Source organism: Herpailurus yagouaroundi, unplaced genomic scaffold, assembly GCF_014898765.1.
Source record: "Herpailurus yagouaroundi ecotype Mexico unplaced genomic scaffold, PumYag 29, whole genome shotgun sequence".
NCBI lineage: Eukaryota > Metazoa > Chordata > Mammalia > Carnivora > Felidae > Herpailurus > Herpailurus yagouaroundi.
This window is the reverse complement of record NW_024412377.1, coordinates 111039068-111061010: the sequence shown is the minus strand read 5'-3', so window position 1 is coordinate 111061010 and position 21943 is coordinate 111039068. Positions and strand designations below refer to the sequence as shown.

At 42.6% G+C, this 21943-nt stretch overlaps 1 long non-coding RNA gene across 2 annotated transcripts in view; it reads left to right on the top strand.

The window, feature by feature from the left end:
* Window positions 1-7690: 7690 nt before the first annotated feature.
* Window positions 7691-21943, top strand: part of LOC121015447 (uncharacterized) — a 31692-nt gene continuing 17439 nt past the window's right edge. For both annotated transcript variants that reach the window (XR_005783834.1, XR_005783833.1), the window contains exons 1-3: window positions 7691-8811; window positions 12366-12555; window positions 14779-14942. This is a non-coding gene — a long non-coding RNA (uncharacterized LOC121015447). The remainder of the gene's footprint in view (window positions 8812-12365; window positions 12556-14778; window positions 14943-21943) is intronic.

The following is a 21943-nucleotide window of genomic DNA, read 5'->3' as shown; positions in this document are numbered from 1 at the left end:
TTAGGGCACCTGGGTGGCTCAGTCGGTGAAGAGTCCGACTTCGGCTCAGGTCATGATCTCACAGTTGGTGGGTTCGAGTCCAGCATCAGGCTGTGTGCTGACAGCTCAGAGCCTGAAGCCTGCTTTGGATTCTGTGTCTCCCTCTCTCTCTGACCCTCCCCCGCTCATACTCTCTCTTGCTTTCCCAAAAATAAATAAAACATTTAAAAATAAATAAAAATAACAACTGATTTTAATATTTATTTTTTAAAAAACAAGTACATAAAAATATCCAGGAAAAAATACAGTGAACAAATTCAAAAGTCAAATACAGACTGTGAAAATCATTTGCAAGACTGTAGATGTAAATAACAAAGGGTCTATATCCTTACTAAAGAAGAGTGGACAAAGAACTTAATCTGGAAATTTACAAAATGTGAAATGACTATTTAACATATGAAAGCATTTTCAAGCTGAGCAGTAATGAATACAAATGGAACCAGATACCTCTTTTCATTTATCATATAAAGAAAAACCCAAGTTGTCCTGGATATGGGTTATTTGATGCTTTCATATACTGACCATGCCAATGCAAAATAAAACCAGCTTTCCGGAGGGCAAATTGTCAATTACTGTCAATACATATTCAATGTATATTCGAAGGTTTAACTGTATGACCTGCAGAAATTCATCCCAATTGAATGAGTAGATCCCAGACAAATATTTAAAGATCTGTGTACAAGCAAACCAGAAGACCCTAATTGTTGAACAGAAGACTAATCAAATGAGGAAAACTCCATCCATTCCTTCATGCAGCTATTAAACTGATAAAATTGATATCTATTAATTTGAAGAGAAAGATGTTTACAACATAATTAAGAAAAAAAAAACAGGCCACAGAAAAGTATGATCAAGTTTTTGAAAGTCATATTTATACATATACATATCTGTTTATATTTACACACACACACACACACACACACACACGCACACAAACATATAGGTTTACCTCTGCAAGGTAACCATGATTTATCCCTTCCTCAGAGTTGTTTTGATTCATTGAGCTTAGCTCTGTGATATAAATATGAGGGTTTTGTTCAAACTTATACGGTTTTATTATTTATTTATATGTTTTAATTTTTTTTTCAAACATACTTAAAAGCTTTAAAAACCTAAGATGTTGGGGCGACTGGGTGGCTCAGTCAGTTGAGCTTCCGACTCTTGATTTCGGCTTGGGTCATGATCCCAGGTTCGTGGGCTTGAACCCTGCATTGGGTTCTGTGGTGAGTGTGAAGCCTGCTTAAGATTCTCTCTCGCTCCCTCTGTCCCTTTCCCCTGCTTGCTTATTCTCTCTCTCTGAAATGAAAAATGAAAAATGAAAAAAAAAATATAAAATGATATACAGAAGAGGATACCAGAGGATTTGAAGGAGAATTCTATAGATGCTTGCTTGAGTAATGAGAAATGTACTAATTGGTTTTTTTCCTTGCCAGAAATCAAACTGGATTAGGTTTTTAGACTTAACTCTGTGAAATATGGATATGTACATATTCATGTAGGAATGGGGAGGTTGGATTAGATGAAATCTAAAAAGTCTTCCATGCTTTAGGTTTACTACAGTATAAGCATATACAGGCAACCCTTGACTCACACTGGGTTGGATATGGGAGGATTATATTAAGTCTGAAGTTGATGGTACAATTTCAAATCTATGGAGGAGGTGGAAGAAGGGAAATTGATGAGGAAGCGAAGAGTAAAAACAGAGCAGTTGAGAAAAAACTGTAAAAAGGTAGGGAAAAAATAATCTTTGTCTTAATGCCATAGAAAATTAGCTGATGGAGAATAGTTGAAAATTACTAATGTTGAATAAAGTAAATCAAATTAGTATTAGTATGTGAGTATGTGATTATGAAAAGATGGACTAAACTAGCTGTCTTTTCAAGACTATTGGTAATAGAATCAATTAGGGTTCATTATTAGCTATATTAACAGAAAATTAGCCCTTGCTAGCTCCTAAAAATATGAGGTTCTTATAAGAGATGGTCGTCCCTTATCAACATATATAAAACTTGAACATTTATAAAGCAGCTCCCTTCCCAGAGCTAAACTAGATTAGATGATCAATTAATGGTAAAATGTTACTGTATCTCTTTTTAATATTTCTTGTCAAAAACTTAAATATTCCTGATTCAACTTGTGTTTCTATTTGAGTAATATAATTTGGTCATAATTGGTTTCATTTCGATTGTCTTTACATTTTGGGTACTTATTATCTTTTCTCTCATCCCCTGGGAATGCCAAGTACCAATTTTTGCTATTTAGCAAGTCAGTAAGGCGCTTCCCACTGAGTGCCTTAATTATTGTTAATTGAATATTGTAAATGGTTTTTCAGGATCACCATCTTGTGACATTTTTGTCAGTTAGCAAGACTTAAAGCACCAAGAATCCCTTCTACCCCTTTCCATACAATCATCAAATCAGTAACTATAAAAAATACTCTCCTCTTGTCAAATGTCAAGTCACATACGTGCTTCATATGTATTTAGAACATGGTGGCTGCTCAATGAATATGAAACAATAGCTGCCCTTTTATTTTTAATGTTTATTTGTTTAACAGAGAGAAAGCAAGAGAGAGAGCGTGCATGAGCGGGGGAGAGGCAGAGAGAGAGAATCTCAAGCAGGCTCCAAAGTGTCAACACAGATCCTGACACGGGGCTCAATCCCACAAACCATAAGCTGAAATTAAGAGTCAGACAAATAGCTCTCCTTTTTAAATGGAATGATTCCCAGGTCCAGTCTTCGAGGGAACATCCCTTTCACTTTCCCGAGCTCCCACAGTGCATCTCATCCAGCATGGCAGGCCTGGTGCTCTAGGGTAGAGCTCATCCTTGTTCATGCACCAGGACCAAGCTTTCTAGTACTTTTTGCTGCTCTATAATCAAAAGAAGGAAAAAAATTGTAAATAAAGAGCCTCAGAAAATCTGAGAATGTCAAAAATGCTACAAGCAAAAAACTGGAGAGTGGAAAAATCACTGAGTCAGCCTTCCTATGTACTTCTTGCTTTACAATGAACAATAAAAAAGAAATGAGAAATTTATGATGTGCCTTTTGAACTTTCAAACTATGTCTCCAGTTTTTTAAGGGGCTGGGGGATAAGGCTTCAATGTACTGAAATTGTATTGGAGGTTGGTTTTAACTATGTAAAATCTTGCCTTCTTTATGATTTGTTTTCTTGCTTGGTCAATGAAATCTCAACCCTCCTTAAGAAATCAGGACCAGAAGAAGCCTTGAGACATAATCTAGAGTCCTTTCCCATCATGGTGGCCCATAAATTACCAAAAAGAGAATGAGAGAGTGAGAGTGTATATGTCTCTTTGGAGGGATAGGCTTCCACAGAATTGGCTTGGTTAGTAACCTAATAGAATGTAAATGGCATTTTCTGTCAGGACTTTTGCCTTGTACCTAGTCAACTGTTATTAAGTTTGGCAGGTTTCAGATTTAGAGACAAATTCAAGGCCCACCTTTGGTTATTTTCCAAAGTCAAGTTTTATGTACTATGCAGTGATAATTTTGCTCCTGGCTTTTGATTTTTCTTAGGACAATAAGAACTTGCTTTCATTTCTCAACTATTTGATCTTTATTATATATAGATTTGTAAATCACCTTAAATATTTTATGATAGAAAATGAGTCAGAATGGATAAATGCATGAATAAAATAATAAAAATGTCCTCAAGCTCAAGTTTAAGAGAAAATTTGCTAGCTCTGAAGAAAAGCTAATTATCATTCTTTTGTAATAGAGACAGCAATCAGAGCCTGCTTACACCCCAGACACTCCTAGTGAGAAATGCCCTAAACACAGCCTTTTACTTCCCACCAATCATTTGCTCCTAGGAATTGGACCAGAGGCAGACACCTGACCTGAAGGTAACCACTGAATTGGCTGGAAATGGCCTCTAATGTAACCTGGAACCAATAGGTGAACGGGACCAGTCAGATTCTGTCTCCTGAGAATTGAAGGTGCAGCAAGAATGTGTTCATTAGTAAGAGGGAGCTCAATGGGAAGGACCTCTATTAGGGAGGGTCCAGAGAGCCATAATGGCATGTGCACACTGGCCGAGGAAGTAGAGACTACAAGGAAGCCATGAACGTGGTCAGGGGAGAAAAGGGAACGAGTCGAGTGGGCCTACCGGATAGATATGGGACAACAGCAGGACCCAGAACTGCCATTCTTTCTGGAAACTTCAGCATCTGCTTCCAGTCCACATGCATTCTCCTGGCCAACCTCCCGTTTCTCCAAGGAAACCTAGCAGAACCTTTGTTGTTTGCAGTTCAGAGTCTCAATATGTGTCAAAGCATTTTCTTTTCCTGTTTTTACTCACTTGTAAAGTTTTTACTTGATCACTTTGGGCTTTTCATTTCCCCAATAATATTAAAATTTTCTATCTCATAAAAAGATATTTGGGAGCAGAAGTTTGAAGGAAACCAACAGAAAGGGCTATTATTCCCATTTCCTTGTCTCTAAATACCATATTAAAAATTCCTTGATATTTACGAAAGGAGATTCGCTAACTTCCTCCAACGGCTTGCTTACTTTTCTTACAAAGAGTGGAACTCATCTACTGTGAGGCCCCACTGTCTGATATTTGCATATACTGGGGTTTTCTCCACCTTTTCGAGTTGCTGTGGGTGGAATATCTGGCTTGACTTGATTTCTGCCTGAGACATGCACTGCGTCTCCACTCAGTGCTTCCTTCTTTAGGGCTCAGTTCCCTACACTAGAGGCTTGTTTATCTGGGGGCTATAGGAGGAGCATATCAGCCTGTTCCTACACATGAGCTGAAACTTTTTAAACTGTAAACATGACAACAAACAACAAACATACTGTGCTGTAGAGAGATCCAGAACTTTTGGTCCTTCCATGTCCTGCAAGGGAACACTGGTGATTAGCTTGATGGAAATGTAGGTCCCATGGGGGTTCTACCACAGTAGACACCTCTTAAGTCACCGTGTTCTCCTTGTCCTTCATTTATCAGTCACTTCAGGCTTTCAGAAATAAGCAGACATTTCAACCCCTAATGCTTCTCATTTTCATTACTTCTATATTCTTTGGGCCCAGAATACCAGCCACACAGAGTCCAAAATTTTAAATAATTCACGAATTTGTCAATGTTTAGTTTCTTTTGGGGGTCATCTTAGTGACAACAATGACTATATAGCAAATCAAGTCAGTTGTGCAAAATCCAGTTTGCTCATCAGCTGAAAACATCAGGAGGACTTTTCAGTCTGAATATGTTCCAAGAAGTATAATTCTTCCTCACAGTCCAATGCATGTTAACTAAGTCCCAGCTAATGGTGGCTGGATTTGCCACTTTATCTTTCAGGGCAGGGTCCTCTTGTTCTTAACCTTATGAATTACTCACACCTTCTCTATTGAGAAGCTTGTTTTGTAAACCTTTTGCCTACTTTCCATGAGAGAACCCTACCTGCTTAATGGTACTTTTGCATCAGCCCTCCCCCCCACCAAGACATTCATGCCACCGTGTGGTGCATAATGCTCTCATTCTGCTCTGCTGGAATGTCCTCCTTTTCCTGGCCAGCTGTTGAGGCCCAGCGTAAGTCTTCCCTTCTTTTCAAATTCTCCTCTGATTTTTCCAGTTCTTCTCAACTCTCACAGCCTTAGCCATCCGTATCAACTTAACTCATTATTACAAACTGCAATGGATTGTTGCCTGTATTTGGCAGGTCAGACCCTCCACCAGATCACAAGCTCAGAAACGGAACTGAACTATGGTCTTCACTGTGAGCTTATGCTCCACATCTTTTGCACATTAGTTCTGATACACAAAAGAGAAAAGTTATGGTTGCTATACTGCAACTGCATTTTCTTTGCATGTGGAAAAGCGGTAGGAAGCACAGTCACTATAATCTCTTCTATGGGAAAAACTAGAGGGGGCGTGAATCACCTTCCAGATTTGAATCGTTCTGGAAAAGGACCCTTTATTCCCCCAGGAATTGCCCTTGCAGGAGGGCAGCCTGGAGAGAGAGGGCAGCTTTCCAGTTATCCACAAACTTGCTTCCTTAAGTTGTTCTAAGGGAATGCTCAGGTGCTCTGATGTGCCTCATATTCAAGCGCAAGTATGAAAACCTACTCTAAAATGAAACCTAAGTGATTTTTAAAATCATTCTTCTGAGAGTGGACAGGGGAGCACCCACCACAGAGGTAGTGACAACCAGCCATTGTCACTACCGTGGTATCATTGTTCTCTTCCTCCCCAACTCACAGGGCATATCAGTCGCAACTGAAAAGTAGTCTCGAAATATTTGAGTTGAAATATTACTAGAAGACTTTCTTAATTTTCAATGTTTATGTATTTTGCATGTCAAAGATGCAAATTTATTTTTACCATGCAGTCCAATGGCTCCATACTTTTTGACGATTAAGGTTATGGTGGCATTTGCTCACAGCCAGTAAGTTCAAGCTTCTAAGGCAAGCCCTCCAAAGCTAGACTAATTTCCCCTAAGCCCCAGGACTGGAAATTAGGTTACTGCCACTAGGGTTTTCACATGACTCAACCCTTCTCCTAACTCTCTCTGCTGAGGCAAAGCATTTAGCTCACAATCCGGTCAATGCCTTCAAATGAGATCATAATTGGGAACAGGCTTTGTAAGTGTCCCCTTCACTGTGGGAGCTTAGGTCTGACAGCAGCAACCAGAGAGAGAATAGCACAGAGAGTTGCTGTCACTGAGCCAGCCCATAGGACTCTAGGACAGAAGACCTTCCAAGGCCTCGGCTTCTCACTCTGTGGTAAAGGGAGGCAGTACCGCTCTTTATTACATGTAGCAGCCCTGGAGGAGCAAAAGACATGGACAAGTCACCTAACCAGCTGCAGGATAAGCAGAAGCCGAGTGGCGGAGGGAGGAGGGGGAGGGGGCAGGCGAGTAGCCACATTCAAGTGGGGAGCATAGCAAATGCTGAAGTCCCAGAGACATGCTGAGGGCAGGCATCCGGGAAGACAGGCTTCGGAAACACAAGGTCTGGGCTGGGCTTGCCATTGCAGCTCTGCTCTGGAGAAATCTCTTTTGCAGGCTTGAAGTACCACCGGCCCTGAGGCACATCTGCCATCGTTACGAGACCACAATTCAGAAGCGACTGCCTCACACCAAACATGTGGAACAGAAAAATAGGATGAATTTAAGAAGTGGTGGGGCACCTGGGTGGCTCAGTTGGTTAAGCGTCCAACTTCAGCTTAGGTCATGATCTCGCAGTTCGTGAGTTCGAGCCCTGCCTTGGGCCCTCTGCTGACAGCTCAGAGCCTGGAGCCTGCTTCAGATTCTGTGCCTGCCTCTCTCTGTGCCCCTCCCCTGCTCATGCTCTGTCTCCTCTCTCTCTCAAAAATAAATAATAAACATTTGAAAAATTAAAAAAAAAAAAAAAAGAAATGGAGTTGAAAGTCTTGGAGTCACATTCCATGCAGTGGAGTATTGGAGTGGGCTCTCTAGAGCCAATGCCTCTCTTCCCAACTCCACATCCAGTGATGTCAGGATGATGCCTTGAAATTGGCTATTGTTGGAACATTCACACCACAGAAATTGGCAAACAGTAGGGCCACCTGGGTGGCCCAGTCGGTTAAGCATCTGACTTGGGCTCAGGTCATGATCTCATGGTTTGAGACTGAGCCCCACATCACTGTCAGCACAGAGTCTGCTTCAGATCCTCTGGCTCCCTCTCTGTCAGCCCTTTCTCTGTTTGTGTGTGCTCTCTCAAAAATAAATAAATGTTAAAAAAGAAATTGGCAAACAATAAAGCTCAGTGTGGTGGGTGTTTTTCCCCCTGCCAAAAGTCACCTTTGCATATATGCCACATGAGCCGTGTGAACCTTGGGTGATACTTATTTCACAAGGGGATTAGTGCAAATGAGATACTTAATTTGGAAGTCCTCTTTCACCTGTAAAGTTTCTACATGTGTTAGTTTTTATTATTTGAAATAAAATGTTAAATATGAAGCTTTAACATTTATTAAAATCTAAGTGTGTAATTATTACCTTTCATTGCAAGCTTCAAATATGATATAGGACAAGATTTCAGAAAGCAAAACAATTAGGAAGCAGCCTTTTTGTGTTGGTTAAAGCTATTATGTGCAAGTTACAAAACTCCTAACTCCAACCGGCTTCAACGGTGAAGTGAGTTCACTGTCACCTAAACTAAAAGGCCAGAGAGAGTGCCAGCTTAATTCAGCTAGCTTAATCCAGAGGCCAGGCTAAACCCAGCAGGTCAGATGATGCCATCGTAGAGCGGGAGGACCATATGTTCCTGTTTGCCCAGGATAGTCCTGTTTACGCATCCTATCTTGTTTGGTGTATGTCTTGCCCGGTTTCATTCTCGAAGTTGTCCTAGTTTAGAAGATAAATGATATGTTTACTTAACCAAGGTTTGCTCTCTCTGCTCAGTTTTTTTGTGTTGCAGGATTCACCCTCAGGTATCACAAGACATGTTTCCCCACCCGTTCCCCGCAGTTCCAGCCTCTTCCATGCAGAGAGCATAAGATCTGTAGAAGCTGCAGACCCCATAACCTCATACCACCCAATCTAGTGGGCAGAAAATCTCTTCCAGTAGCCTGTGCAAGTGCTGGGATTCACTGCCTCTCCCTGGTCTGATTTGGGTCACATGGCCATTGCTGAAACATCCCTTTGGGAACATGGATTCACCAATGGACTTAGTCAACTGTGCTCACACCTAGAGTAGGCCTGAGAGAATTCCAAACAAATCACCTAACTGAGAATGAGGTGACTTCTCCCAAGGAACAGCAAGTAACTGTCGGCAGCAGAAGAGGTGAGTGGATACTGAAGAGGGAACAAGAATGATCCGTGGCCTTGCAGGGCAGTAAAAGTGCTGGAATAGGAATGAGCCGACCCAGCTTTTAGCTTTTCCACTAACTAGGGTTGGGATGGTGGGCAAGCCCTTGCATGCCGTAGGCCTCAGTTTCTTGTTAGGTAAAGTGGAAGGGTAGGACTAGACAATTTCGAAGGTTCCATTTCACTCACCGTGTTTAATTTATGGCTGTGTCCTCTCATTAGTCTTCAGGGTTATCAATTCCAGGTTTATTTTCATACCGGATTTTCTCACTGGGCCTAAATAGAACTCACCTTGGCTTTATTCCTGATGCTAGAAAACTTCCAGCTCTGGTGGAGATCTGAAATGTTCCATTGCTCCTATTAAGTAAATCATATTCTTTAACTAGCTAACTTTCCCCACAGTTTACAACTTGTGTCAGACCCCGGGAAGATTTGCTTTTAGTTTTCTCCCTGTGAACCAAACAAGTCATAAAAACAGATTTATATCATGGTTTCCTTACAGCTGCATTTTATCCTGGGTTTCTTAAATCAAGAAATTGACTAACATAATGGCTGAATGAATAAAACACGGCAGCAATGAGTGACTGCCTTTAGCAAACTGAGAGGGAGTCTTATTATTTAAATGTTCCTGGTTATATTAAGTGGAGCAAAAGGCTTGGAATGGAAAGTGAGAGAAATAGACAGCCAAGTCAAAAACGCCACCAAGCTGTAAATAAAATATGAAACTGGCTTGGAAAGGGAGCTTTACTTCGAAGTCAAACACTGATATATAGTCCCTAATTGTGGGACGTTTGTAAAAGGTGACATGACACCTGTCAATTATCTACAGCAGCCAGGAAATGTAGATTACATGAATAATTCACCAATCCAGTGCCCTTTGTTGCCAAGCCAGCTAAGCCCAGTCCATAAAATAACTGCTGATAGGAAAGAAGAAAAAATATGTTTAAATCGCCACAGCCGTATGTTACACGCGGAAATGTTTTCAAGGCAGTTTCATTATACAACTATGTTCCAGTCAGCACCAGTGGCTAAATAATTAACATGGGAGCTTTTATCAGGTGTAACAAGGGAGGGGGCTCGGGCTCTGGAAACTTTATAGGTCCCCTTGGGGAGGCCACAGAAGAGTCTTCAGTAACAGAAACATATCGTTACGTATCATCATTTCTCACCCGCACAAGTAGCACACAACCCTTTAAAAAAGCGAAGTCTGAACTTTTGTTTTGGAAACATGGAATCATAGAATAATACATTTGGCAGGTCACTTAGGGATAGCCTACTCTATTGGTTTTTAGAAGCAATGGAACCCCTTTTTTCAAAGAAAACCTTATGTGCATGTACACAACATAAGACAGATAAAAGTGGGATGATTTTAGCTCACTCTGGGAGTGGTGGTGAGGAAGATTATAGATCCCTGGGAACTGCCTACTTAGCAGCCCCCTGCCCTGCACCTCACTCCCTACCCCTGCCCAACCACCTACAGGGATCCAACAGTCCCATTTCACAGATGAGGAAAATGAGGCTCCTGAGAGGCAAAGGGGGCTCCTTGAAGTCCCAGAGCGAGTCGATCGCAGAGCTGGGACTGGAAGCCAGACTGGCGCCACCCATGCACCACAATACACATGTACGACTGTCAGGACAGCTTGTCTACACGGCCACGTGAGCTGCCAGGATTTGGAGAAATACCAGTTCTGCAGCTCCCAGGACCTCACAAGTGAGCTTGAGGAATGGAAACAAGTGACTCTTTCATCTGTGGCCTGGGCCCAGGCAGCCTGATACCTATCCTCCCCCTACCGCCCCCACTTTCATGTTGGCCACAGGGCCAGGGTCAGAGGCCACAGGCCAGGTAGAAGGTGGGGCCTTGCAATGCCCAAGGGACTGGGCAGGCAGCCATAGGTCACTGGAGCCAGCCATCCAATCCACCTGCTTCTCTGGGCTATAAGAACAAGCCTGACTGGAGAGCTACAGGGGGCGCCAATTCCAGGAGCAAATCCAGTCACCGCAGAGAGAGCTTTTCTCACCTCCACAAGATGGTTCATTCCTGTAACTTCCTTCCTACCTAAGGAAGGTCCCAGCAGACTAAGAGGGACAAGAAAGAGGTTCCATTTCATAGAGTGTATATAGAAAAGAAAACTTCCTCCTCATTTTAGGTTTATTTACTACCAAGGTTTGGCTTCATCTTTGAAAGTTTGCAAGGTGGTTTCATTCCTGTGTAAACCCACTAGGTACAAGTGCTTTGACACAGGTTTTCTCTAACCTTGTTATTTTTCTCTAATTGTTCCAACTGATTATACACACACACACACACACACACACACATATATATATATATATATATATATATATATATATATGGCTTATTAGAAGGCTACTGGGAAAGAAAACAAACTTTCTGATGCAGATTAAAGGCAAGTATAATTTCAAGACTTGCTGAAACTCTCTCTGCAGTCAGTCCTCACTTTTAGAATGAACACATGATATTTAGTTATACATAGAAATAAAACTGTGCTGCTAGTTTTATTGTGAAGAGCTGAGGTTGAAAACTGCATGTTTTCACTTTGATCATTCCAACTAGCACAAAGCAAGAGAAGTTGGGCACCTTGATATTATGGCTGCTTTGAGACTGATTCTCTCAGTGCGTTATGCTACTTCATCCCTTTGACTGCAAGGCCGTGGGAGTTTCTTTCAACAAATGGAGTTCATTATTAAATGAATCAATGGTTATCTAAACCAATTAATGCTCATTCCAATAATGTTTCAGTGTCTCTCACGAAGAATCTGGAGAGCTCTTCTCTAGTAAGAGGCTGGTGGACCTAGAGCAGCTGAGGGTGAATTCTGGCAAATGGACAGAACTTCCTGAACCTAAGTTTCCTTATTTGTAATTTGGGTGCCATGATGGTGGTAACAGTGCCTGTCTTACAGAGTGATGGTGAGCATTATGGCTACCTCATTGCCTGACAAAATCTTTGCCCAGGTGGTTTGTAGTCTGGGCTCCCAGAAAGCTGGGGCTGAGACAAAGGCTCACATGCACGTTCTTTATGGTCATGGGATTCCAGGGACCTGGATGAGAAATGGAGGAACCATGGAGGAAGGAGTCAGGGCCTGTGGCCTGTATGAGCATGCATGTTAAGTTGGCTACTGCTTAGGGTTTTCATATTTAGCAAATAAAAATACTAAACACCCACTCAACTCTGAATTCTAGAGAAACGACAAAGAATCCTTTGCAATACGTATGTGCCATGCAATATTTGGGACATAACTTATCATAAACAAATAAAATTATTTGTCATTTATCTGAAATGCAGTCAATGGAGCACCCTATACTTCAGATGGCCTGCCACTGTTACTAGTGATGGGTTGCTTGTTCCTGTAGGACTGTCTGAGAAGTTGTATGAAATCTGTCTTGGGATTGAGCCATTTGTCCACATTCTCTGTTTGGCAAAATCAATGTTCCCCATGGATTGTAACTTCTCAAAGGCCTTCTGTGTTGTTCACCTGGGGTGAGCAGATTCCTACTCCGTTCTGCACGGTCAGGTAAGAAGCCTTCTGTGAGGTGCTGTGAAGCTGCTTCTGTGTGAGGCTGATCTAGTAATGGTGGCCAGATACAACACAGTGGAGGATGTGCCAGAGGCATTCATACAGGGGGTGAAGTGCAGTGATTAACAGCACAGATCTTGGAGCCAAGAAGGCCTGCGTTCAAATCTCAGCTCTGCCAATTACTAAGGTAGGTCATCTAAAGTCTCTGTGTCTCAGTCTTCTCATTTTTAAAATGGGGATAATAATAACACTTAGTAGGATTATTATGAAGATTAAAAACAAATACAGAGTTCTCAGAATGGTCCCTGGGACGCCGTAAGTGTCTGTTGTTATTATCCTGACAGTAGTAGATTTCAACACTGTAGCTTGGCAGCTGGCGTATCTTGAACACGTCGCAGCTGTCAAATTTGATTTGACAAAATTTGCCAAACTTGATTGATGTCTAGAATACAATTTTTTTTTCATAAATGAAGCTAAATGGTATCGCCTTGGTTTGTTTTGGTTTTATTTTTTCCCCAGCACTGAGAATTATTTTCTGCCCTGACTAGTCTTTTATATAATCAGAAAGGAAAGGTTTTTCACCCTCCATTGAGCCTGTGGTCTCCCCCTAGAACCAGCTAGATGCCCTGAGTCTCCCAGCACTCGCTCTCAGGGTCCTCCTCCATCTAGCGCCACAGGAGCTGCTCAGTTTGACACAGTTGGCTGACACTGAGGCAATGGTATGCACCCACGGTGGTAGCAAAATTAAACCTTGAGTATTGATCAGAATATAAAATCATGTTCTGTCACCATATACTGAGATTAATAGCAAGTTTCTACAATTCTGTGAAACTTGCTTCTTTGGCCCAGTGTTTACTTCTCAGTTCCTCAAGTGGCCTGCCAAAAATTCTAAAATTTGAAACTGGGCCTTCAACCCAAAATTGCTGAAAAATGCTGTCTTAAAGAGCCATTCAGGCTATGTTTCCTCTACAGAGCCATCTTCCCGCTCTGTGCCGAGTTACAACTGGCCCCCCCATGCTCTTGGGAAACCTGCTAACAGCCTCACTGGTAGCCCTGACTGTGGGGTGTCACACTGGCTTGTTTGGAGGTCTGCTTCCCCGAGGCTGCTGAGCTCCTTAGGATGGGAGCCATGTACGTTCATCTTTGTATCTCTAACCCGCAGCCCACATCTGGCACAGGCTGAGGAGCAGGGCTGCCTTATCCAGTAAGCATGGTAGGCTCAGGGTCCACAATATTTTTTAGGGGGCCGTGAAAATGTTTGATTTTTCTTAAAATCATAAGAAAAAGACAGGACTGTTAGTATAGAACTTTTATTTATTTAGTTAGTTAGTTCTAAAGGTTTTATTTTTAAGTAATCTCCTCACTCAATGTGGGGCTCGAACTCAAACCCTGAGATTAAGAGTCTCACATCCCATCGACTGAGCCAGCCGGGTGCCCCTAGAATAGAACTTGTTTTACTTTTTTCTTCATATCAGAAAAATGAAGGATTCTTAGGGCCACAAAAATTTATTAGACTATTTTAATGTTTTGGTTTTTTTAATGGGGGAAGGGCCCAAGAACGGAGAAGTGCCTAGGGCCCACAAAAGTCATGATGTGGTCCTGGTGTTGAAAAAATAAGTAAACAAATGATTAAATATTATAATGACTGTTAAAAAATGCTTTACAAATGACAAAGTGCCATGAAAATGCAGTTTATTATTAAAAGCTGACAATTTTATTGCTGTTGTGAAGTTCTCTTACCCATTAGGACACTATACTCTAAGGAGTTTCAATTATTTCTCTAAATTCAAAGGTTTTCTTAGTCATATTCATATTCTTTCTTGCTGTGAAAGAAAAGATTTAAGTGGCTTTATGTGAGGAATATTTTAGTGTGGACAGGGGAGGGGCAGTAAAGGCACAGAATATAAAGGCTCTGGTAATCAGAAGAGCTATCCCCGTGTACCACACTTCAAAGGAACCCCTTAAATGAAAAGCTGAGTTCCTACAGAAGGTACACCAAGATGGCTGTTGTTTTTACAAAAAAAAAACGGGGGGGGTGGGATTCCTGAGCTTTAACCTTCATGACGTTGCCTCACCTCTGAGAAAAGTGAAGTCCTGTACTTCTGAGGCGATCTGGTGGTATATTCTATCCTTTGAGTTGGTTGATGACAAATGAACAGTTTCTCTCTTGGAAAATATAAATAGCAGGGACACTGATGTCCAGGATATCTTCAAAGAGATGCTAAGAACGTTCTGACCTGAAGATCACTTGAGGAGATGATACTCAATGTGAGCTTCCTCATATTACCAAGTAGCTACATCCTTATCTTGCAATCTTGAAGGGTCTAATTCATATCAAAAAGAAACTTCACTTTCTGAAATTATTCTCAGGATATTTACTTTATTTATTTATTATTTATTATTTTTTGAGAGCATATGAGCTGGGGAGAGCAAGAGAGGCTTAAGCAGCCACCATGTGGAGACTGATGCGGGACTCAATCGTACGATCCTGGGATCAGGACCTGAGTGGAAATCAAGAGTCAGATGCTCAACCGACTGAGCCAACCAGGTGTCCCAGGAGAGTTCCTTTAAAATGTGAGTTCTCATAGTGCATTTAAATTTGAGAGTATAAAATGACCAGAGGTGGTTACTTTAGGAAAGTTCTTTCCTCTTTCCTTTCTCTTCTGAGTATTCTATAATGTGGCTATAGTAGACTCACAAGGATAAAACAAGTAAGAGTTACAATTTATGGAGTCCGAAACCCTGCTCTAAGCTCTTTACATACATTTTCTCATTTAAGGAGAGAAATTAAGGATGATGTAATTTGCAAAGGGTGTTTTACAAAACTATTGAGAAAGAGGAGGACATGTTCCACTGATAAAAATGACAGAAAAGCAAAGTAGACTATAAGAGAAAACCTGCTGTATTATTCCCTTCTTTCAGTTTTCAGTTGTATGTTTACCGGCCGGGCTTCTGCACAGCTTGGTTTTCATTTGGTGCAGAAGGCAGAGAAAAGCCCTTATGAAAGCAGAGTCTGATCAGAATGGTCATGATCGGGCTTCCCAGGAGATGGGCAGCCAAAGAACAGAGAGCAAAAGGAATAAAAATTTCCAGCAAATGAGTAACTACCACCTCTTGAGGGTCTCCAGCTATTGTAGACAGCCATTCTAGGCATCTTACATTCATGAATCAGTGTCACATTGGACAACTTTGGGGAAGGCTCCTGTGTTCCAGGCACTATCCCAGGCATTTTTATGTTTATTAACTAATCTTCCCAATATACCAACAGAGTAGGTCCTATTATTAGCACTCTCATGTTAGAAGCAAGGACAGTGAGGCAGAGAGAAGCTCGGTGTCTTGGCCAAGATCACTCAACCAGTAACGCATATTGGTCTGGAAACCAAACCCTGGAGTTACGCAACTTAATGTGGGGCTTGTAACAATTCTAAGAAGTAGGGACTTTCATTATCCCATTTGACTTTCGGAGAACGGGAGATTTAGAGATGCTATATGGCTTCCCGGAGTTTACCCAAGCAGCCGGGCCCCTGGGCCCACGCACTGAATCGTTTCAACACACGGAGTCTCCCTGGTCAGGATGGCGCCTCCAGACTGTCGAGAATGGCTATAACAGCGACAGAGAGAGGTTGGTGGCAGAGAATAGAGGTGAACTGACACGTGGGGTTGGGGTGGGAGCACAGAAGAGGCTCTGGGGAGTATGGAAGAAAGAGAAAGGGGACAGCCTCTGTGCTTTACAGAACAACAGTGAGCTAATGCAGCTTTCCAGGACACAAGAAGACGAAGCAAATCAGAAAATATACGAGGCAGAGAGTTTTAACAGAACCATGGGGACAGAGGAAAGGGGACAATAAAAGTGCAAGGAAAGAGAAGAAGGTGAACAAACTGTAAAGAAGGCTGTGGTATAAGTGCCTGGGAAAGTCTGGAGCCACCAGCTCCTGGAAGGCCAGCCTTGGGTGGGCAAGGTGACAGCTCACTGCTCATGCAAGGCCTCCTGAGGCTTTGTGCAGATGGCCACAGGCAGCCCCCTCTCTGTGGGGGTGACGCACACGTGAGGATTGTAAGACGAGGCCCTTGGGGCTCTGTTCACAATAAAAACATTGTACAGGCCTTCTACACATGACTCAGTGTGTATTGTGTGTCTGACTGAAAGAAAGATCGGCTTTACCTGCAAGTGCGAACGTGTAGGCTGAGTTGAAACGAGTGCACAATTACATAAGAAACAAAAATACCTGGGGAGCAAGCAGTCTACTGCCTTCCAGGGGACATGCAGAATCCCTAGAGGAAGAGTGCCAGGCCACTCCTTTGCCAACTGCGAGAATAGCTGTGGTTGGACAGGGTGTTTTGTTTTGTTTTGTTTTTACCCCGGCGCTTGGCACAGAATCCTGAGCACCGAGTGGGGCCCCTGAACCCTGCCTGACACCAAACCTTGTGTTAGCTAACGTCATTCCTGTGTTACTTTGTTTGAGAAGGACTGGAAAACAGCAAAGGGGAAAGGGAAAGAGTCATTCAAATTTGTCTTATGTGAGGACTTTATGTGCTAAGCCTGAGAGAAACAATGTAATGTTTGAAAGTAGGGGGTCTGCGGAGAGACATAGGTTCAAGCCTTGGCTCCATCATGTCTTAGCTGTGGCACCCTTGGCAAGTGACTCCATCTTGCTGGATCTTCATTTTTCATCTATAAAATGGGTGTAATGGTAGGACCCACCTCAGAGAAGCTGGTAGGTGTAATGGTAGGACCCATCTCAGTGTGAGAACTGTATGAGATCATGCAGGCAGATAGCTTCACTTAGAACCAGGCACCCAGCACCCAGCAAGTGTTCACCAGTGTTACCATCTGTAAATTGAGAGAGATAACCTTCCCAGGTCCCTCAAGGGACACTAAGGCTGCAGCCAAAGGTTAGCAAAATGAGGGCTTTTTGAAAAGTACTTAATAATATCTATTCTCTCCTTGGCAGTGTGATGAAGTAAAAACAATTATTGACATTGAATTCATTAAAAGATTTAGATTCTGGGATCACCTGGGTGGCTCAGTTGGTTAAGCGTCCGACTTCGGCTCAGGTCATGATCTCACAGTTTGTGGGTTCAAGCCCTGTGTCGGCCTCTGTACTGACAGCTTGGAGCCTGGAGCCTGCTTTGGATTCTGTGTCTCCCCCTTTCTCTCTGTCCCTCCTCTGTTTGTGTTCTGTCTCTGTCTCTCGCTCAAAAATAAATAAACATTAAAAAAAAAAAGACTTAGATTCCGGTCTCTGGACCTTCATCTCTCATCACTCAGTGGGGGCATTAACTAAGTTCCCTTTAACATCCTTTTCAGCTCTGATAGCCAGTGCCCAGTCATCCCCCTGACTGACTGCAGCAGGAGGGCAGAGAACCTCACTCTGGTGGGCTTGTGACTGTAGCTCCCATCCCCTCTGGCCTGCCAGGGCCCCAGGTGATGGATTCAGAGAGGCAGAGAGACAGAGAGAGAGAGAGAGAGGGAAGGAGGAGGGAAGGAAGGAAGGAAGGAAGGAAGGAAGGAAGGAAGGAAGGAAGGAACAAAGAAACACATACCTAGGAAGATGTCCCAGATATTTTAAGTGAAAAAAAGGCAAATTGAAGAACTAGAAATAATTCTGTTGAATAAATATTCAAGAATAATTTAAAAAATATAGATGTGTGTATGCAAGGATTATCTCTTGGGCAGGATTAAGAGAAATTTTACTTTACATTTTACACAGTTCTGTATTGTTTGAAACGTATACTATGAGCTTGTTTTATTTGATAATCAAAATAATAATACTAAAGATGTGAACAAAACTAAAATGTGTTTTCTGAAATTTATTTTAGAGAGAGAGAGAGTGAGCAGGGGAAGGGCAGAGAGAGAGAGGAAGAGAGACAATCTTAAGCAGGCTCCATGCCTAGGGTGGAGCCCGACACAAGGCTCCATCCCGAGACCCTGGGATCACGATCTGAGCCAAAAGAAAGAATCAGAAACTCAACCAACTGAGCCACCCAGGCACCCCTAAGACATGCTTATTGTAGACAGTTTGGAGGGGAAAAGAAGAAAAATCACTTATAACCCTCCCCCAACATAGAAATATTGCTACTGACATTTTAATTTACAACCTTTCAGTCTTTTTTCTATATGTTTATAGCATAGAAATATACATACGTATTTACAAAATGGAATCACATTTGTCCATGCTGTCTTATAATTAGCTCCGTTTAACAATATATTGTTTGTATGTTTCCATGTCATTAAAGTTTCTTCTACACTCTACAGCACGATTTTAATGACTGCTTCTTTTTCCATATTGTATGTGGCCAACTTTGCATTGCTGCACATTTTGGCTGTTCTCCGTTTTCCCCCATTGTAAGTATTGACAGGCTTTTGGAGAATAATGAAACGCTGAAATGCTTGGCTTTGTTTCTCTCTTTGGGTAGAGCTGGCTGCTCTCTTTTCTTCTTCCTCTTTGTATCCTTTAGCTTTTGGGTGGAGGCCCAGAGAGCTCCACAAGGGGTGGTGTGTGTTTAAGAAACTCAGCTAAAGAAACAAACGGATCGCAGAGAGCTCTGAACCTACAGTGTTGGGAAAATGCTGAGCGCTGTAATTGGCCTAATGTTGCTCCCGTGAGAGATGCCATCTGCCTAGGCCTCCAAAGTCCTGGCCAGGATTTTAACTTTTCTCATCCAGCTGATGACAGACAAATATTCCTCACTTCAACAGTTATGCGCAACCCCCAAAATGTTTCCTCAAGTCTGTCAAACACTCATGGGAAGAGACTACCAGCTCATCCTTGAAGACGGAGAAGCAGGCAAGGTCACGTCAGCAAATCAGGACCGTGGGCTTTAAGTTTCATTGAAAAGATAGCCTCTTGGACAGCTCTGTTCCCTGCTCCCTGAGCCAGCCTGTTGGTCCAGTGGTGACTCAGGAAGGAATGCCACTGACGAGCCACGGGCATGCCAGGGAATTATTCGGCACATGCCAACAAGTAACCTCATACGATAATCAAACGCCAGCCAATCTGCGAACACTTTGCGTAACAGCATATTTGGATTTGGGGCTTAGCTTTCAAAGCTTGAGTTTCACGTTTGCCTGAGCACATTCCCAGCCTCCTGGGGCCTCTCCTGTGTGCCCTGCCTCTGCTTGCAAGTGCAGAGAGCAGTTCTTCCAAGAGCCAGAGCTTGGCTCTCCCCTCGAGGTAAAGCAGAACTCTGCCAGGGATCAGCGGGCACTCATCAGTCTACAGTTCTCAGTTTGGCCAGCACTGCTTCTCCATATGCCCTGTTTCTTACCAAAAGGCCAGCAACGTGGGTGATGCATGCCTCCTTTTGCTGTGGAGACGCTGAAAAGTCATTCCTAGTATTGTCAAGGTCTTCGATGCACCTTATCCACAAGAGAGATTTGTTGACTGACAGCTGCTGGTATAACAATGTCCTATCAGGTCTGGCTGTAGGAATCGGCAAAGTATTACCACATCAACAGGTATCTGGGCTATCCAAGAGCCTCAGAAAGGGCAAAGAGGCTTGCAAATTTTAAGACTCCTTACTCCTGGCTCTGGTCCTTCTCCTGCAGATACCCTGAGAGCCAAATGTTTGAAGGATTTAATTTTGGATCCACAAAAAGGTGATACACTTTCGGGCACAGATTTGCTACAGAATGGCAGCCATGCCCCGAGGGGTCCTGGTAAGCTGGGTAAATGACCTGGCTGTGCACCGCCGCCCCCGCCCCTCCCGCCAGTCTCACCAGTAGCGTAGGTCAAGGTTTCCTTAAGGCCTTGGGTGTTTGTATAGTCAAGATGATACTGAACATGAAATATTCAAATAGCAATACCTTGGGTGAGAGACAAAGTGTAGTCAATGATCTTATTCATAATTCTTCCGGTGAAGAAGTTGTCACCATGAAGTAGGGCTTTCAAAGTGCTCCTGCCGTTGCCACAGTGATCTCAGAGAGAACTCTGACCTCCCCAGGAGAATGTTGTCGTGAGCACAGAGTGCCCAGGTTAGAGACACCAAGAGCTGCAGTGTCAGTCAGCTACATCAGTGACACAAAGCCTTCCCCAGGAATAAGTTGATAAAGACTTAGTACCTAAACATAGTACTTCCAAAAAGAAAGAAATCAGTAATTAGAGATCCTGAAGACAGAAGCAAACATTCCAACGCAGACCTAATCATAAGACCTCATGGGATGTTCAAAAGTTCTCCAGAGTAGGTATGAACAGATTTCCTTTACCCCATCGGTTAGGCTGGGTAGAAGCCTTACTGTGTCTTCCTAATTTTAAGCACGGATGACAGAAAGCAGGGGATGCCCAACTGAAGGAGGTGTCAGTACTTTTTTGTAGCATGGCGTTTACGTGCCAGCCAAGGTCATTAGGAATGTGAAATTCCTTTCAAAGTGGAAAAATATACTTGTTCTCTTCTACAAGTGAAAGAGTAAATTCACAGTTAATTATCAATGCTTTATTAGTAGTTACAGGCCCCACAAATCTCACCAAGTTGAACCTCCACTACGTATATACAAGAACATAAAAAGTGGCCTTCAGTGGTAATAACAGGAGGAAAGAATAAATCTGGGAAATTCTCTGCACAGGTCATCCTAGAAATTTATCAATCCAAAGTCCTTAGATTATAAATACAATTTTTGAAGGTTTAAGAGGTGCACTTCAAAGAGCTACTTCTTTAATATGAGCTGTGTGAAGATCATTAAAAAGTTTTAAAGTCACAGGACACATAAGAACACCTCAGGTTCACGAGGAAGATTGGAGAGCTTAGAGTGGAAGCCCAGGCATTTGGCCCAGATGTTTGCTGCTGATTTCTGAAGCTGGTGGGTAAGGATCTATTCTCAGGAAGGACCCAGCAGAACCTCTGCACAGTGCCATTGTGCAGGGAAACTCAGTGGCCTCTACTCCTAAAAATGGGACCACTCAGCTTGGCCACAGCTGGCTGAAGCACTGGCTTTCCTTGTGGGCAAGGTTGTTTCTGAAGCTTCTTGTCTGACGGAGGTAGGGTCTTGGGCGCCCATGTCATCTCCCAGTCATGTTGCCCACGAGCAGCACTGTGAGGATGTCCTCGAACCGATCCAATTCCCAATCCCATCCCTTCTATTTGATGAAACCCTACAAACACTAAGAAAATATATGCCATCCCACTTCTCACTCTGCTATTTATCTGCTTTTTTCTTTCATACACTCTCTTTCCAATTATTGGGCAATCATGTCCAATTCCAGGAAACCAATGCTTATTTTACCCTTCTCATCTGAAGATGAATAAGGAGTCTACCTTCTCTAGTCCAATGCATAAGGTGAACTTTCTCAACTCGTCCTCCTCAAGGCAAAGTTGTTGCCAGTCTTGTGTGTGTTTGAAGTTTACACACATCTTATGTATGTATATACATACACAGACGTGGCATCCCCTCTCTCAGGAAGGTAGGCTCCATCTGTGTGGGTCAAGCAATATAAAGACTGCCATGGTTATCATCTCTGTTTCATTGACAGTGTTGGGGGAAGCACCCGAAATGGGCATATTGCAATTTAGAGGAACCCCTGGCTACTTTTATTTTTTCTTTCTTTCTTTCTTTCTTTCTTTCTTTCTTTCTTTCTTTC